The sequence below is a fragment of the Pantherophis guttatus genome, chromosome 4 (assembly GCF_059756535.1).
Source record: "Pantherophis guttatus breed Tessera chromosome 4, ASM5975653v1, whole genome shotgun sequence".
In the NCBI taxonomy this organism is placed as follows: domain Eukaryota; kingdom Metazoa; phylum Chordata; class Lepidosauria; order Squamata; family Colubridae; genus Pantherophis; species Pantherophis guttatus.
Genome location: NC_142066.1, coordinates 103519131 through 103538891, shown reverse-complemented (window position 1 = coordinate 103538891; position 19761 = coordinate 103519131). Strand labels below are relative to the sequence as shown.

The 19761-nt window shown below is 41.4% G+C and overlaps 1 protein-coding gene across 3 annotated transcripts in view; it reads left to right on the top strand.

Moving 5' to 3' along the window:
• POMGNT2 (protein O-linked mannose N-acetylglucosaminyltransferase 2 (beta 1,4-)) overlaps nt 1–19761 on the top strand; it is an 83418-nt gene that overhangs the window by 5065 nt on the left and 58592 nt on the right. Inside the window, exon 2 of one of the 3 annotated variants that reach the window (XM_034404018.3) lies at nt 18224–18305. The exons of the other annotated variants lie outside the window; for them this stretch is intronic. The gene's annotated coding sequence lies outside the window, so the exon portion shown is untranslated. The remainder of the gene's footprint in view (nt 1–18223; nt 18306–19761) is intronic. 3 annotated transcript variants of the gene reach the window in all.

Sequence of the window (19761 nt, the reverse complement as noted above, 5' to 3'; positions counted from 1 at the left end):
AGTGGAGGGAAGAGAGACAAAGGGAGGCAGGGAAAGAGAGAGACGGAGGGAGGGAGGGAGGGAGGAAAAGAAACAGAATCAGAGAGAGGGAGGGGTGGAAAGGGGGAAAAGAGAAAGAAGGAGGGAAAGAGAAACAGAGAAATGGAGGAGAGAAAGAGAGGGAGGGAAAGCAAAATGATATTACAAAAGTTTTTCTTTTTTATTGTTGCTAAATGTAATATTTCAAAAGCAGAAAAAATGAAAGGGCATAAAAGTGCATTTATCATGTTTTTCTTAGAACAATTAGCTGAAATGAATTAGCTTTGTTTTTCATTATTTTAGGTTGTAAAACCTCAGTATTCAGGTTAAATTGCTATGTTGGCACTTTGTGATAAATAAGTGGGTTTTGGGTTGCAGTTTGGGCACTTGGTCTCTAAAGGGGTCACCATCACTGCCTTAGAGGGTTACCAAGGCAAGTAGAGGTGCCTAAGCAAAGAACCAGTGTGGACCAGCAGCTAAAACAAGAGGGCCAGGAGAACCAGGACTCTGCCTTTTACTACCCCCTAGTTTAAAGGAAGAACATTTATCATACTTACTGATACAGGGAGATTATTCTCTCATGTCCTGTATTATACTACTTGCTGCAGATATTTCATTGTGCTGTATTTTGATGGCCCTTTCAAAAGGTTTTCACAAGTGTGCACCATATTTTTTCTCCAGTTTTTTCCTCTATTTCTGTTGTCAGGGTAATGTTTCTTCATGCCAAATACCTTAGTTTTCTCAGTTACGAAATGTTTGAGTCAGTGGTGAAATCTGAACTGGTTTGCTACCGGTTCGCTTGCCGTGCCTGCACGCTGCATACCAAATGTGCGCCGCACTTGCATGTGCACCAAATGTGCGTTCTGCGTGCATGCCCGCATGCGCCATACTTGCCAAAAGGAGGCTTGGGAAGGTAAGTAGAACAGCGGGGGGTGGGGGATTAGCTGTGCCGCGGGATTTAGCTTCCAGAAATAGCTTTTTATCACTACCAGTTTGCCTGAACTGGAGCGAACCGGTAGCATTTCACCCCTGATTTGAGTGTTAAGAGTTATTTGATGTTTTCACTTATCACTGCAGTTCTGATTAGAAAGTCATTATCATTTTAGAGCAATGTTGACTTCAAAGGGAGGCTCAAACAGGTGATTTCTTCAGTTAAAACCAATAAGCTATTTCCAGATTAAAACTAGTTCAATTACATCTCAGCAAGATAAAAAAACCAAGTCAATGATAATTAATCCCATGGGTTTTGCTTGGATCCAAATTCAGCTAACTTAATCTGATCCAGTCCACTGAGTTTTAATTAAGTGTTTTTATATGCTATGCTTCTCTTAGAATCACATTTCCTATTTGAAGAACACATTCCAATGCTCCTCCGAAGAGGTTCAAATGTATGCTTTATTGAAAGATGCGACTTCTCCAGACTGCAGGCCCTGATGACGTGAAACTATGTGGTAGCAGTTGCCGATCTTTCCCACTCATATTAGAGAATGGGAATTGATCATGTACTCTGCGTCAGATCTTTGTTGCTTTTCTCTTGAATTGCTACTTCTTTATTGTGTGAGAAATAAAAGCGCCAGAAGTAATCCTGCACATTCTAGTTTTCAATATGGTTTTGTAGCTATGGGCCCGTCTTTGCTAACTTTTCAGACTCCTTGCTTCAAATGACCTGAAATGACTACTGCAAGCGGTTCATATAAGAGGTCTGACTATATCCCTTAATAGCTTCCATTATATTGCTTCTATACTCTATTTTTTAGAGGTGATGGACAAATGTGGATTTTTAACAATGATTTCAGGCATTCTGGATAAATGGCTATGGGAGGGTGATTGTGCATTCACAAAATGGCTGCCAGAGGGAACATGCAGTATAAGAACTGGAGATGCCCATATGATACTGCCCAGGCAAAACATGGATGAGCCACTATGTACAAATCTGCTAGACATCTACCATTTAATGCCAAGCATGGCTTTGAAGAAAAGACAGCATTTAACTTAAATACAGAATGATTTTGAAGGAATGCCATTGCAAAAATGAAACGTTCTATCCAGTTCAATAAATAGCTTGCCAAGTTTCTTTGAACCATGATTCCCCATCATCAAAATAGACAAAAGGAATGTCTAAACTGGAAAAAAAAAATCTGTTCTCTAAATTTTATCTTTGCATGGGTTGATTATTTAGTGAAAAATATAAATGTTTTTTAAGGTTTATGTTTATTCAGGATGCTTGTAATATCACTTGATAGAACTCCCAGGATGGTTTATGATAAAATTTGGTAAAAAACACAATTTAACTCAAGTAGTTATGAATGAGGCCATACAAATTTAAAGGTTTGCAATGGAATGAAAAGTTTTTTGCTGTTGTACAATTATTTTTTTTAAAACTAAAAGCTTTTATTTTTATTCTTTTACTATGTTGAAATTCTATAAATATGTTAAATATTTTTCTTCTTGCTACTTGAGTTGATGTCCAGTTGTTATTCCTACCGGTATTTATGCACAGAGCGGGAAGTGTGGCTAGTCAAACAATTGTTAATAATTCTAAATTGTATTTCAGAATGAATCCAGCTGGTAGAGATGCAGTAGCCTTGGCAAATGGCCAGAAAGCTAAAATCACTGGAAAAGGCTGTGTAATAATTCCATGTTTGGAGGAAAAGTTTGGTAACATATTATGTGTGCCTGAAATGGAGCATAATTTGCTGAGTGTACTGTACAATTTTTTTATCATTCTCTCTTCTATTCCTGTCAATATCTTATACAATTCTGTCAGTTCCATATAAAAATCATAGTTTAGCATCCTTTTCATATCTAGATTGTATTTGCAACTATGTATACCAATCCAAATCAATCCCCTGCTTTTCCAGTTCACATTTCATTTAAATTCCCCCTTTTCTGACAAAATATCTTTGTATCTAGCAATATTTCCCATATTAATAATATTTGGATGTATAAGTGCTTCGATCATCAAAAGCCAGACTGATATCTTCAAATAGTTTTGCTCTCTAATATTTTCCCATACTAATAACAAAGCATTTCTTATATAATGTCTTTGGAAGTAACCATGTGTCTTATTTTTCCCATACCATACAAAAACATGCCAAATTAATTGAATGTCATGTCCCTTCAATGTCAATAACCTTGTGTTTCTCAATACAATGCATTCCTTCATCCGAGTTAGTGCTGCTGCCTGGTAATAAAATTCCCAAATCGGTAGTCCAAACCCTCCCTAGCTCTTAGGTCTTGTAATATTTTTAGATTAATTCTTGCTTTTTTCCCCCTGCCATATATATTTCACTGTTATCTTACTGAGCTCTTCAAAATATTTTTTCTCCAATTTTATTGGTATTGTTTGGAGTAAAAACAATACTCTCGGTAATATGTTCATTTTAATTGTAGCTATTCTTCCTATTAACGATAATTGCAGGTTTTTCCATCTACCGTGTTTCCCCAAAAATAAGACCCTGTCTTATATTTTTTTGAACCCTGAAATAAGTCCTTGGATTTATTGCCATGTGCTCAAAAAGCCCAATTGGGCTTATTATCAGATGTCTTATTTTGGGGGAAACAGGGTATCCAAATCTACCTCAATTTGCTTTTTTAGCTTATAGTAGTTGTCTTCCTTAATCGTTACACATCTTGCTGTTAATTGTATCCCTAAATATTTTATTTTCTTTGTAATCTGGATATCTAATCTCTTTGTCAAGTCCCTTTTCTGTTTTTCTCTAATATTTTTCACTAAGATTTTCGTTTTGTCTTTATTGATTTCCAGTCCTGCCACCTCACCATATTCTTCTATTTTTTTAATAACTTTGGTCCTGTTTCTTGCAGATCTTCTAAAATAAATACAAATAATCTATGAATGCCTGCAATTTATATTCCTACTTTTTAATTTCCATATCCTTTATCTCCTTATCCTGTCTTATATTTCTGTTTAATACGTCCAGTGTCAATACAAATAGCAATGTGGATAAAGGACATCCCTGTCTTGTACCCTTCATAATATTAACCTTTTCATCATATCTCCATTTACCATCACCCTTGCTGATTGCTTATGATATATTGTCTTAATCACATTAATAAATTTTTCTCCAAAATCCATAACTTTTAGTTGCGTCAGCATAAATTGCCAGTTCATGTTGTCAAAGGCCTTCTGAGCATCAAGGAAAATCAAGATCATTTGTTTCCCTGGGTACGCTTCATAATATTCCAGTGTATTCAAGATTATTCTCATATTGTCTTTAATTTGTTTCTTAGGTAAGAATCTATTTTGATCTGTGTGTATAAACTCATTTAAGAATCTCTTTAATCTTTCCGCTATAATTGAAACACATATTTTATAATCTGCATTCAACTGAGAGATCGGTCTGTAATTTTTTATCTGTCGCAAGTCTTTGTCTTCTTTCGGTATAAGAGTAATATACGCCTCCATCCACGAAGTCGGTATTTTCGCTTCTATCAGCAGGTCGTTGAATACTTCCAACATCATATTATGTATAACATTTTGTAGTGTTTTATACAGTTTTGCTGGTAGCCGATCTGGACACAGTGTTTTGCCATTCTTTTGCCTTTTGATAGCTTCTGTGAGTTCCGTCATTATTATTCTTTCCTCTAGTGCCGTGATGGCGAATCTATGGCACACGTGCCACAGGTGGCACGCAGAGCCATATTAGTGGGCACGTCAGCTCAGCTCTGGGGCGCCTGTGCGGGCCGGCCAGCTGATTTTCGGGCCTTCTGGGCCCATCAGAAGTAGGGAAACAGGCTGTTTCCTGCCGCTGGAGGGCCTGGGGAGTGGTGGGGAAGGCCCATTTTTCTTTCTTACCTGTCTCCAGGCCCTCTCTATTTATCTGGGAAGGGCGAAAACAGCCTTTCCCACTCTCTTGGAGGCCCTATGGAGGCTGAAAGGGCCCATTTCCTGACTCCCGGTGGGACAGGAAGTGACTTTTTTGCTGTCCCCAGCCTCCAGCGACTCTTAGAGAGGGTCCTAGAGACTCCTAGAGAGGGTCCTAGAGACTCCTAGAGAGGCTCTAGAGGCTAGGGACATCAAAAATGTCACTTCCTGTCCCACTGGGAGTTGGGAAATGGGCTGTTTCAGGCCTTTGGAGGGCCTCCGAGAGAGTGAGAAAGGCTGTTTTCGCCCTTCCCAGATAAATAGAGAGGATCTGGAACCAGATAAGAAAGAAAAAGGGGCCTACCAGGCCATCATGTGCCAGGAGCGGGTGGGTGGGTGTTGCATGCGCATGCACATGGGCACGTGCGTGCATGACTCTCCCCCGCCCCTCCTCTCCTGGCATGCGATGGCAAAAAGGTTAGCCATCAGTGCTCTAGTGCCTTTTTAAATGTCTCTATTGTAGGTAATTCAGCTTTTTCCAAATATTGTTTTGTTTTTTCTTCTGAGATTGCCTCTTGTTTATATAATTTTTCATAGTAATCATGGATCATTCCCTTTTTTTCTTCATTTCTATAATGTAAAGTCCCCTTCTCATACTTTAATTGGTAAATTAGCTTTTTCTCCTGTTCTTTTTTCAGTCTATATGCCAATCATCTTCCTGGTTTATTTGCATTTTCAAAAATGTTTTGTTTAGCTCTCTTAATCTTTTGTGCTAAGTTTTTTTTTTTTATTATTAAGTTTAGTTTATGTATTTTCAAATCCATTTGATTTTTTTTTTGTTCTTTTTTCATGGGTCTTTTTGTAGTTCCATCTCTAGCTTCTTATATTCCTCTTCTAATTGCTTTTGAGTTTGTCTTTTCTTTTTATTTCTCTTTCCCACGTATGTTATTGCCAGTCCTCTAATATATGCTTTTGCTCTATCCCATACATTTTGTAATGATGTTTCTTCTTTTCTATTCTCTTTGAAGAAGAAGGCCAGTTCTCTTTCCATAAATTGTATTATGTCTTTTTCTTTTAAAATTGTTTGGTTCATTGTCCATCTTAACTTCTTTTTTTGTCCTCTCCATACAATTTTCATCGGGTTATGATCTGCCCACGTGCTTGCATCTATACTTATTTCTTGTATATTGGGTAGTAGCTCAGTTGATATCCACATCATGTCTATTCTAGACCAAGACATATGTCTATTAGAGTAAAACGTGTATTGATTTTTGTCCGGATGTATCCCTGGCCAAGCATCTTGCATACCTAATTTTTCCACCATTTTAAAAAAGATTTTTGGAAGTATCTTCCTAGCTCTTTTATTTCTTTTTTTAATTCTGTAGTCCAATTCTGCATCCACAATTGCATTGAATGGTGCATGCAGATTTGGTGGGACCAATGCAAGCCAGTTTGGGAGGAGCAAAGTATGCGCTGGTCATTGTAAATGACTACAGCAGGTTTGGGTTCTGCTATTTTCTAAAAAGTAAAATAAAGGTACTACAGAAATTTAAGTAATGGGTAAGCTTCATAGAACGGAGATATAAACAACAGGTATGTCAGCTGCAAACTGACAGAGGTTCAAAATTCATATCAGCAAGTTTTCAACAATGGTTGGGACAGTTAGGAATAAAATACAGATGCACAAATCCATACACAGATGCACAAATCCATACCCAGCAGCTGAGAATGGCATGGTTGAGAGACGGAATGGAGTCTTACAAACAATGAAGGACTCACTGCTGGAGGATTCTGGTCTGAGCAGGTCATGTAGGGGTGAAGCCATGTTGACTGCTAATTATTTAATCAATAGATTGTGGAGTTCCTCTATTAATAATACTCCATATCAGGGGTGAAATCCAGCAGGTTCTGACAGGCTCTGGAGAATCAGCAGTGGAAATTTTGAGTAGTTCTGAGAACCAGCAAATACCACCTCTGACTGGCCCCAGAGTGGGGAGGGAATGGGGATTTTGCAATATCCTTCCCCCAGGAGTAGGGAGGGAATGGGGATTTTGCAGTATCCTTCCCCTGGATTGGGGTGGTAATGGAGATCTTGCCGTATCCTTCCCCTGCCACGCCCACCAAGCCACTCCCACAGAACGGTAGTAAAAAAATTAGGATTTCATCACTGCTCCATATGCAGTGCTATATGGGAGAAAGCCATCTCTGGCACATTTAAGGGTGTTTGGAAGCAATGCATAGGTGTATATTCCAAAAGCAATTAGAAGAAAAGGACAACCAAAAGCTAGAAAGCTCAGGTTTCAAGCTATGAGCCAGGCTCAAAGAGCTATCACTTTACCTATGGGAGCAAAAGAATAATGATTTCCAAGCTAGCTTTGCAGAGCAAAATTGGAACAGAATTGATGCCAATTTTTGGAATGATCCACTTAGTGATGGTGATCCACCTGGTAACTCACTTAGTGACGACAACTCACTTAGTGACGGTGTCGGTGTTCAGGGAGGAGAAGCTGAAAAAGATATGAAGCAAGAGAGGGTTGAAACACAGCAGCAGTCAATGCCACGCAGGTCAGAGCGATGGAACAAGGGGATTCCACTTGACAGGTATTCTACTAGTAAAGTAAAGGTGTGTAATGTGTGGTATGAACCAAGAAACTATAAGGAAGTATTGGCATTACGTAAAATTGAATAAGTGAAGTGGAAAGAAGTCATGGACAAAGAAATGAAATCCATGGGTGAACATAAAGTGTTCACATTTATGACTTTGCCACAGGGTAGCAAAGCTGTAGGATGTATTGTAGAAAGTACTACCCAATAATGAGGTACCCAATAATGAGGTAATAAGGCAAGCTTTGTGGCATAAGGTTTTTCACAGATGAAAAATGTGCACTATGATGAGGTATTCGTACTTAAAGTAAAGAGTGAAAGTATAAGGGTGGCACTAGCGTTGGCAGCGGCACATGGCCATAAAATTTGGCATTTTTATATAACCACTGCATTCCTCAATGCAGAATTAGAGGAAGAAATTTACATGGTTCAAGCACCAGGGTATGAAAGTAAAAAGCCTAACACGGTGTATAAAATTGAACAAGGCCATTTATGGGCTGAAACAGTCAGCCAGGAATTGGAATATCTTTTTAGATAAGGCATTGAAGGGTCTGGAAAGTTACAAGGTGGGGATTGTCAACTATTAGCATTTATGGATGATCTTTGTTTCATTGCAAAAGGATGTGTCACAGGTTTGCTAATAAGTTAGAGAAGTTTGAATTAAAAGATTTGGGAGAAATACAAAATTATCTTGGAGATACAAAAAACTGAGAAAGATGGTTATGTTCTCAGTCCAAAAAGAAAAATTGAACAGCTGTTGGAGAAATATAATATGAAGCATTGTAATTCTGCTCCAACATCTATGAGCACAGATTTTTCTAACAGTTTGGGTGAGAACAAAAGTGAAGCCTGTGATCAAGAGATATATCAGTCAGCAATAGGGAGCCTGTTATATCTATCACAGTTGTCCATACCAGACATAGCTTGTGCAATAAGCATCTTGAGTCGCTTTACTGCTACACCAACGCAATTGCATTGGATGGGTGTAAAAGGATTCTCAGGTATTTGAAGGGAACTATGAATTTGGGTCTTCAAATACAGGTCTCTGAGGAATTAAAATGTTACGTTGATAATGATTATGCCAGTGATGTAAAAACCAGAAAGTCCAATTCTGGAATTGTGTTATTGTTTGGAGGGGCTTTAATTGGTTGGAAGTCCAGAAAATAAACAACCGTAGCCATTTCTACTGCGGAGGCAGTATTTATTGCTTTATTTGAACTTTGTTCAGAGGTAACATGGTATGTACAACTGTTAAAGGATTTAAATGTAAAGGTAAATGAAGCTGTAATGATGTTTGAGGATAATGCTGCCTGCATTAAAATGGCAACAGGTGACAGAGTAAAAAATAGAAGCAAGCATGTGGACAGTAAATATTGCAATATAAGAGAAGCCATCAAATGTAAATTAATTAGCTTGCTTCACTGTTCTTCAGAGGACAATCTGGCAGACATAATGATCAAGCCATTGGGTGGAGTACACCATGGGAAGAATATTAAACTATTTGGTTTTATGTCTATTCCAGTTATGAAGGGAGGAGTGTCAGTGTAGATATATTCATGAACTGGAATAGGCATAGCAACAAGGTCAGCCAATGGCGACTGTTTGATAACAGAGATAGCTAGGAGCCTGGGCGTGTCTTAGCTCAACTGTTCTGTATATAGGAGAAGTCCTGTCTCTGCTGTCCCTGGCCTGGGTTTGTACCTACTTAAAATCTCTTCTCTCTACCACATTGGAAAAACCAGCATGGGCATTGTATATTTGTCTTATGTGTTGTTTTATATATATAAAGAAGTTTTGAATCCTGCTGAATTGTCTGATTGTGTGTGCTGCAACAAACTCTGACAATTGTTAAAATGTTAAAAGTGAAAAGTACACAAAGATCTGTAACTTATAGTGGGCTTCTCCAATATCTGTGTCTTCTAGGTTTATCAGCTCTCAGAATTCCCAGCTAGCATGACCGCTGCTGAGAATTTTGAGAATTTGAATGAACCCAGGTTAGACAAATTTAGTTCTGATTGACAGCCAGTTGTTTGTAGGGGTCAGTGAAAAATATGTAAGCCAGCTCTTCCCAGGAATGGGCTACCAACAGTCCTCTTGATGCAGATACAAGTCCTTATCTCTATATCTCTCACTTCATCACTTACCCTATTATAAATAGACATCAATTACTATCAGAGTCTTCTGAAATATCCTTTCATTGGAAAGTTTCATTGATTCAATTAAACCAGCCTCGTCCAATTAAATATTTTCCAGGCATGTTAAGATTCCTAGCAGCATTGCCTCATTCTGGTCTGCCAAAAATGGAGTAACAACCTTAAGGTGATTTCATGACTTTAATTATGTTATGTACAAGACCATTTTGAGAGGCAAAATATAGTTCTACCATATTTTATTTAACGATAATAGCACAGCAATCCTTCTTTTTTATATAAAATAATTTTTATTAAATAGTCTTTAAAAACAACACAAAAAACAATCACACACATATAAAAACAAAACATGTCAAAACATAACGTATTGAACATTACATATCCTGTTCCCCAAGCAGTGGGCTAGTAGCTTGATCTGTGACTACATTTGAAAATCAAATCTGGAGCTGCATTGAGGGAGTGTTTCTGTTTTCCCAACCAACCTAAAGCAGTGTTATATTCTCTGAACTGCTTAACGTAATATGGCAGTTTCATCTCATGTTTTTTGTCCTGGAGGCTTTAATTATGAATAAAGTTAAGCAAATAAGACAAGAAACCTTTCAAATACATTTGTCTGCAGAAACCCAGTCCTGATGAGTATAGAGACATTCCCTCACCCAGCCTGCAATTTTCTGGCTACCAGGGGTTGTAAAAGAAACCTTGCTAACTTTGGGCTGTAAATTGCTGCATATGGATGTCTAATAGATTCAGAGATGCTCACTCCAAAGGGCTTTTGATCTCTCTTTTCAATATATGTAGTGATTATGCAGATTCCAAGAAGTAAATTTATGTTGCTTTTTACATCTTACCCACCAGTAGTCATCTCTGCATGCTGTGTCTCTGACCCAATCTTCATTCCAGTGATGTAAGATGGAAGGTGACACTTTCGTGCATTTAGATATCAGGCTGCTATTTCATTTGCAAATAGGGACAAGAGAGGGAGGCATATTTCAGCAAATAATTGGTCCATTGTATTGCTGGCTTCATTTTTATACAATCCTTTTTAAAGATCGGTTTAAAATCAGCATTGATTGCCTCAACCTTTTTTTTCCATGAAACACAAAGCTTTAGCATAGCATACTTTATTGCGGTCATAGACCAAAAAAACCCAAAACATCCAAGACACATAACTGGCACATGACCAGACTGAAGTGCAAAACAGCAACAAGATCAGTGGTGGAAACCACTCCATCAAACATAGGTAGAAAATACTATATTGCAATTTACATAAAATCCACACATCGGCACTTTATACAATCACCAGCTTAACTCAACCGCTGGCGATCAATAAAGCTAACCTCAGTTAATGGGTCCAGCCCATCACTTCCGCCGGCTCTTACATCCCAAGACTGCAGCAAAATTTTTTGCTACCTTTAGTGTAATCTTAGAATCAGTATCTTGGAGTAAGAAGCGAAGACTAAGATTTTCAGATAATCCAGGAAATCTTTGGCAAATGGGAGAGGTAAATTCTGACTTTACCATAGGGGCATGTAAATACTATGTGAGCCAACGATTCTGGAGATCGGCCATCACACTCCCCGAGCACCTGCTGTCTAGGACATTTGAGGGGGTCACATTAAAACGTGCCTTTAGAAAGGCCAACCTGTATTTAACAAAGGATAGCGTAGAGAGATATTTCGGGATGTATTCGGGGAGTAATACCAAGAGAAAACGGAGAATTGGGTACTACGTCAGCATAGTACCCAATTCTGGCCTCCAGAAGAAGATTGATATGGGTTCAGGTCAAATGGCAGGGACATATGTTTGACAAATACCAGATAATAACAATATATTTGTAACAAAATATAAAGGAATAATATATGTGATACAACTACAAAGGCACAATATATGTGTTACAGGAACCTAATGGTTACAGAATAAAAAGTTTTTACTAAATCTAATATATCAGTATTTTTTTTTTAATTGAAAAAGTTTTTCAAATACAATTTTTCCCCCTTTCCCCCCCCGCTCCCTAACCGCCCCTCCCTCTCCCCTCCCCCCATGGCTTCTACAAGATGAAATCCAAATTAATATCACATTATATAATACTTTACCACCCTTTTACACCACCCCCTATGTACTTAGCATTTCTTTCTAACATTATTATTATGTCCCCCGTATACTATACATTTCAAAACAGCATTCGGCTATAAAACTATATAATAGATCCTAATTTGGCATTTATTCTGCTCACAATCTACCCATTTCCTCCACCCCCATACATATATCTCTTAATTCAAATCTTTTAAGTATATTAAAAGAGCGTCGGAGAGGTTGGCAGTTGCTCGCTTCCTGTGTTGGATCTCCTGGGTGACCGTGGGGCGTTGTTTGGCCCCTTGGTCGTCCCAGAGACCTCCATGAGGATTTATGGAGGCTGGGCGAGGCTGGGCGAGGCAAGCAGCATGGTCACAAGGAAGATCTGGGAGGGGTTGGGGAGAGCTGGACTATGACTGAGGGGTTCTCCCCCTGTGGCGTTCGTTGCCTCTGCTCTCCTTTTTCACCCCCATCCCCCTGAATGTGGTGATGCCATGCTACGTATGCCTGCTGAACCCTGCATCTCCGGGTCTAGGTGCCATCTTCACCTCCCCGGAGTTAATGATGGTTATGATCTCTGCTGTTTGAGCCTGCTTGGACTATGTGGACTGACCTGATCCCATTCTTCCCTCCATTGAATGGAGGTTTACATCTGGGGATTCAAGTCTTGGTGGAGTGGGTCTATAGCTGCTGTCTCAATTCCGGTTTTTTGGATGATCGTGGTTGACCAGCCGCCGTGAGAGGGGGGCTGGGTCACCCTCTGCCGGATCGAAACAGCATTTTACTCCCGCCATTGTTGTGAGAGGGCAATGAGGTCCCACATGCTCCATTGGAATTCTATTGAAGTCCGGCATTTCACTCCTTCTGACTGTGATAACATCAAATTGGCCCTTGGCTATTGGCCATGGACTATCACCTCCCTTTGATGTTCAGATGTACTCGGTGAATGACCTTCGTGCCCTGCGAGATTCCCCCCTCTCGCAGGTCTGGCCCTCTTCGTTATCGAGGGCCTATCTTGATGACGGGCGTTGGAGCCCCGAGAGATGGCATGCGGCAAAGAAGAGTTTGAGGGGTTTTTTAAGTGGGTTTTTTAGTGGGTTTCTAACAAAAATTTTAAGGGGTTCGGGGGGGATTAGGGTGGGTTCTGGGGGAAATCCACCGGGTTCAAGACCAGCCGCAGCGAAGGGCTATGACACTAGGGACGTAGAACCAGAGGTCGGGGAGGGGGTTGGAGTTCGATTTAAAGAGGGCTGTTCCATCAGTATAGTGAGTGGGAGGGGCAGATATGGCGGAAGCTGGGGACCACATCATGTTCCGGGAATGCGCACTCGCTATCTTAGAGCGATTGCACACTCCGGTCCCCAATGCTTTTCTCGTTCCCCAGGTTGTCCAGATTCTCAGGGCCAGAGCCTTCGGCTGATGCTATGCAACGCCAGGTCCGTTGTTAATAAAGCCCCCCTCATTCACGATCTTATTCAGGAGGGGGAGGCGGACCTGGCGGGCATTACGGAGACCTGGTTGGGCCAGGAGGGGGGAGTCCCCCTCGTGGATATATGCCCACCAGGCTTCCGTGCATTTCATCAGCCGAGGGCTCAGGGCAGGGGCGGGGGGATGGCGGTTATTATAAAGGAAGGTCTGGATCCAAGGGAGACCACTGTTCCACAGATAGCCGGATGTGAGTCCCTCTTTGTGAAGTGGGGTCGTGGAGTACAGATGGGCTTGTTGGTCATGTACCTGGCTCCCTGCCACGTGGCAACGGCCCTGCCCGAGCTGCTTAACGTTATAGCCGAGATGGCGGTGGACACCTCCAGACTTGTCATCATGGGGGATTTTAACCTGCCATCTATCGGTGAAACATCTGAGGTGGCTCGAGAGTTCATGGCTTCCATGACAGCCATGGACCTTACTCAGTTAATTCATGACCCCACTCACACAGCGGGACACACTCTGGACTTAGTTTTTGTCTCTGGACAGTGGTTGAGTGGCCTTGATATAGGGGATATAGCCATCGAACCCTTGTCATGGTCTGACCACTCGCTCCTTCGACTGGACTTTCTAACCGCTGCACCCCGCCACAGGGAGACGGGACCGACCAGGTGGTTCCGGCCCAGGCGCCTGATGGACCCTGATAGGTTCCAGATGGAGCTTGGGCCATTTCCTGAGATTCTGGCTCATGACTCGGCTGAAGACCTGGTGGCCGCCTGGGATAGTGCGGCTGCCGGGGCCTTGGACCGAGTCGTGCCTTTGCGGCCTCTGACCCGGCACTGAACTCACCTAGCTCCTTGGTTCTCTGAGGAGCTTAGGGAGATGAAGCGCCGGAAAAGACGCCTGGAGAGTAGTTGGAGGACCAGCCGCTCCGAATCTGACCGAACACTGGTGAGGTCTCATATTAAGACCTACCTAGTGGCGATAAAAGCGGCGAAAACTAGCTATTTTGCCGCTCTTATCGTGTCATCAGATAATTGCCCGGCCGCCCTGTTTAGGGTGACCCGCTCCCTCCTCCATCTGGAAGTGCGGGATGACCCCTTGCAGGGCCGAGCTGAGGATTTTGTGCAGTGTCTGTATGACAAAATCGCTCAGATTCGGGAAGGGCTGGCCTCTGACTGGGTATGTCCGGACGGGATGACTGAGGCAGGTCTTGAGAGTGTTATCTGGGGGCAGTTCGATCCTGTGGCTCCCGAGGACATGGACAGGGTCCTGGGACAGCTGAACGCGACCACATGTTTATTGGACCCGTGTCCCTCCTGATTGGTACTGGCTTCCCGGGAGGTGACACGAGGCTGGTTCCAGAAGATTGTTAACGCTTCTTTGAGTGAGGGGGTCCTGCCAGCCGCTTTGAAAGAAGTACCTGGATGAAGTTGTCTATCTAGACCCGCTCCAGTCCGGCTTCCGGCCTGGGCACAGCACAGAAACGGCATTGGTCGCATTGGTGGATGATCTCTGGAGGGCCCGGGATAGGGGTTGCTCCTCTATCCTGGTCCTGTTAGACCTCTCAGCGGCTTTTGATACCATCGACCATGGTATCATGTTGCACCGGTTGGCGGGGTTGGAGGTGGGAGGCACCGTTCTGCGGTGGTTCTCCTCCTACCTCTCTGACCGGTCGCAATCTGTGTTGACAGGGGGGCAGCGGTCGACCCCGAGGCACATGGCTTGTGGGGTGCCACAAGGGTCGGTCCTCTCGCCTCTTCTGTTCAACATTTATGTAAAGCCGCTGGGTGAGATCATCCGTGGCTTCGGGGTGGAGTTCCACCAGTACGCTGATGACACCCCGCTGTACATCTCCACCCCAGGCCACCCCAATGATGCCCTTGAAGTGATGTCCCAGTGCCTGGAGGCCGTGCGGGCCTGGATGGGGAGAAACAGGCTCCGACTCAACCCCTCCAAGACCGAGTGGCTGTGGCTTCCGGCGTCCCGATATAGCCAGCTGATGCCATCGCTGGCTATTGGGGGTGAATCACTCGCCCCCACGGAGAGGGCTCGTAACTTGGGCGTCCTCCTGGACGCACGGCTGTCTTTAGAAGATCATCTGACGGCCGTGGCCAGGAGGGTTTTTTATCAGGTTCGCCTGATACGCCAGTTGCGCCCCTTTCTAGATCGGGACTCCCAATGCACAGTCACTCAGGCACTTGTCACTTCCCGCCTGGACTACTGCAACGCTCTCTACATGGGGCTCCCCCTGGGGTGCACCCGGAGGCCCCAGCTGGTCCAGAAGGCGGCCGCGCGGGGGATTATGGGGGCGACGAGGCGCTCCCATGTGACACCTCTCCTGCACGAGCTGCACTGGCTCCGGGTGGTCTTCCGGGTGCGCTTCAAGGTGTTGGTGACCACCTTTAAAGCACTCCATGGCCCAGGGCCAGGGTATTTACGAGACCGCCTTCTGCCACCAATAGCCTCCCACCGGTCAGTACGCTCACACAGAGTGGGCCTCCTCAGGGTGCCGTCCGCCAGACAATGTCGGCTGGTGACCCCCAGGGGGAGAGCCTTCTCTGTGGCGGCGCCCACCCTCTGAGATACGTACAATAACAGACCTCTGGACTTTTCGTCGGGCCCTGAAAACCCATTTATTTCAGCTAGCTGGGCTGGCTTGAGCTAAATTTTAAACTGATTTTAAATTGGAATTTTTTAATTACGGCCAGAATATTTAATTATTTTAAACAGTTTTTAGATTTTGTATGTCTTGTTTTTACTTTGGCTGTTCACCGCCCTGAGTCCTATATTGGAGAAGGGCGGTATAGAAATTTAAACAAATAAATAAAATAAATAAATAAATATTAATATATAAACATAACATCCCTTTTCCTAAACTAAGCAATCAGTAACGTTACCTATCACCTTATACCATATCAATTTTATTTCACCCACTTTCCTACAGGTCTACCATACATAATATATTTAATATCTTTATTCTTCTGCCCATATCACTAAAAGATATTTCCCTATATAAGTAAAACCCTCATATGACTTTAAATTTGTATTCCATATAGTATCTTCTATATGGAATATATCAGTATTTTATATGCTATCCTTATTATTGTTTCCCTACATTCCACTCTTTGTATTTAAACGATGGAATGCATTCCATCATGCTGTAAGAGGGGTACATATTTAGTAGGTTTTGTTTTAAGACTCATGAGATTTGCAGGCTTTTGACGAGGAATGGTCGACACTGAGGATGCTATGACTGTAATCCCAGAAATAGTTGATGTGACTATTCTTTGGATTAAAGGAATGAGATAAGGGAGAAGAAGGAGACCTCCAAAGGTTAACAATCATCAGTTTTGCAAACAAAATTTGTGAGATTAAATTTTACTTTTGCTAACAAGTATTGTAAAGCAAATCTGTTCTGGGATATTGCTGTTTTAAACAGAGAGTGCTGTTTAACTAAGAAATTTAGAGCACTAGCAGTTGCATTAGCTGTCATTGCAATAATTGGCTGTAACCTTACAATTCTATTCAGCATATAAAGGGAGTTCTGTACCATCTTCTGCCCAGGTGGCTGGTCCGTACACCTGAACTATTATTTCTGGAGGCCAGTCATCTTTCTGTGGCCTACTTCCAGATAAATAGGTACACCCAGTCTTTCACCTTGTTGTATGGGCAGTAGAAAAAGGAAGAAAAATAGGTTTCACCGTTCCTAGCACACATGCTTCATCCCATCGGCTAGGCAATTGCACATAGGCAAACTTTCCATTTATCCAATGTAAGACATCTGGAGCATGTCAATTAAGAGTTACCACATCCCACTCAGTCTAGTTATTTTTTTTTCAAATGGGTTACTAGGTTGTGTCAGGTTAATTCCAGACTGAAAAATGACAGTAAGCGAAGAAAACACCCTTACATGTAATATGATTTTTCATACTTATCATTGCATTATATTCTCCTCATATTAGCCCTATGCATAAGAAAATTAGTCCCAAATATTGAACCATTGCATTAAATCAATCCATTCTATATCTTCAGGGATTATGATATCACTATCTCCTAGAGCTACTGTGTTCAAGTCAGGTTGATCTGATTCAATGCCCCAATTCGCCGGTGTAGGATAGATATATACAGGAATAGAATTTCTATGGAGAGTAATCCCTTACACGTTTTCACAAGCACAGTGTCCCATTATTCCCCACAAGCGTGTATAAATTCACAATTACAACAAGAATAACAACAACATTCTGTGATACAGTTACAATCACAGAACCAACACAATCTGGAGAGTGCAAAGTTGCACAGCTTCTTTTGGGATCTTCAGATGGAATAAGAGAGGCCACCATTCAGGCCGAAAAAACCAAAAAGTTGCAACTCCTGCAATGAGAAAAATCACAAACAAAGCCCATTCATACCACAATGACCACATCAGTTTTTGGAAAGGTTTATTCTCAGCGGGTCTTCTCCAGGAATCACTTGCCACTCTTTAAGTTCTCCCACTGGTCTTTTACATGGGTGTAGTGGTCCACCCTTTGTCTTTAGGTTGGACCGCTGTTTCAGTAGTCGGCAGGACTTGGTAGGACTTGGCTAAGTTTGTCCTCACATCAGGTTTTATCAGGATCCAATCACGAGGCTGGAACTTATGAACGGCAAAATCGAGAGGTAGGGTTTGAGCTAGGAGTTCTTTGATTCTTTTTTTTTTTAAATAGATCTTTATTAATTATTTACAAATAAAAAAAACATATAAAGTAATTTTCAAACAGATATAGGTTATATATAGGTACACAACACAACACATAAAGACAACCACAAAGAAAGACTAACCGGGGGTCATATCGAACCCCCAGATACTTATTCATAATTACACCCCAGTAAATCCTTTTGTTCAAATAGCATTGACTATTTTAAATACCAAACGCTATCTCATTATAATTAAATATATATTTAATACTATGTTATTTATTCTATGTTTGTCCTCTTCTTTAGCCATATATACCAGCGTTCCCAGTTACTGTAGTATATGAATTCTTTTTTGTCTCTCAGGTTATAGGTTAAGTTGTCCAATTCGGCACAATTCAATATCTTATTTATTATAAGTTGATCTGATGGTGTATTTGTATTTTTCCAATAGGCAAGTGCCATTCTCGCTGCTGTTGTAATATGGATGAATAGGTGCCAGTCTTGTTTGCCCACGTCTTTTAGTTTGATTCCAAGTAAGTAAGAATCTGAAGTTAGGGGGAAACTTGCATCTGTTATCTCGTTCAACCATTTTTGAATCTTTTCCCAAAATTTCCTGATCTGAGGGCAGGTCCACCACTGGTGAAAGAAAGTACCCCTGGCCAAATTACACTTCCAACATTTGTCCGAGGATCCAGGGAACATTTTAGCTATCCTATCTGGTGGGAGGTACCACCTATAGATCATTTTATAAAAGTTCTCCTTAAATGCCGCTGATAATGTGAATTTCACTGATCTATTCCATATTCCCTGCCATTGTTCAAGTTGCATCGGTCTTCCTAAGTTTCTCTCCCAGGCAATCATCGTATCTTTTACTATCTCCTCAGCTGTATAGCTTGATAGCAAAAGATTATAGGTCTTAGATATAAATTTTGTTTCAACACCCAGAAGGAGTCTGTCTAGCGGTTGTGTCGTTTGGTAAATACCATACTCTTGTTTGTCTTTTCTGAATCTAGCTTGAATTTGGGCATATGACCACCAATCTATATCTATTCCTTTTACTTGAAGTTCCTTTCTTGATATTAAGTTCCCTCCTCCATCCATCAGGATATTGTAGGTCCAATTTCTTTTTATATTATAAACAGTTGGGTAGGTTGCCATCTCCAATGGGACCACCCATTTAGGAACTTGGGTATAAGTTTGTTTCTTCACCTTTTCCCATATTTTTATTAAAATTCTTCTAATATAGTGGTTAGTAAAATATTTAGATTGTTTTCCTTGTTGTGCCCACAGAGCTGAATGCCAGCCTTGGTGAAGAAATCCCTTAACGGTTAATATGCGTTTTCTCGAAAGGGATACCCAATCTCTTATCCAAAGAAGGGACGAGGCTTGGTAGTATAACTCCCAATTTGGGAGCCCAAAGCCCCCCCTCGTTTTGTGCTCCTGTAGCATTTTTCTCTTAATTCGTGGTTTTTTCCCTTGCCAAATAAATTTGCTTATTACCTGATCCAATTTCCTAAAGAAATTTTTATCCAAATTTACAGGAGCCATTTGAAATAGAAAAATCCACCGTGGGAGGATAATCAAAGCAGCAACCGTGCCCAAAAGTGAAATCTGTATATTCTTCCATCTATCTAGGTCCTCTACTGTATCAGCCAATAGTTTAAAGTAATTGGTCTCTTTAATATTAGAACATTTGTTTGTCAGCCAAATCCCTAGGTATTTTACCTTCTTGGTAAATTTAAGTCCCATGGCTTCCTGCACCTTATTTCTTTTATCCTCTGTTAAGTTTTTGGATATCATTTTAGTTTTATCTTTGTTAATTTTTAATCCTGCCACTTCTCCATATTCTTCAATTCTCCTTAGCAATATCGGACCTGAAGTTAGAGGGTCTTCCAAGATGAATACAAGATCATCAGCGAAAGCTTGGAGCTTGTATTCTTCTCCCTTAATCCTTAGGCCTCTAATATCCTTGTCTTGCCTGATTATGTT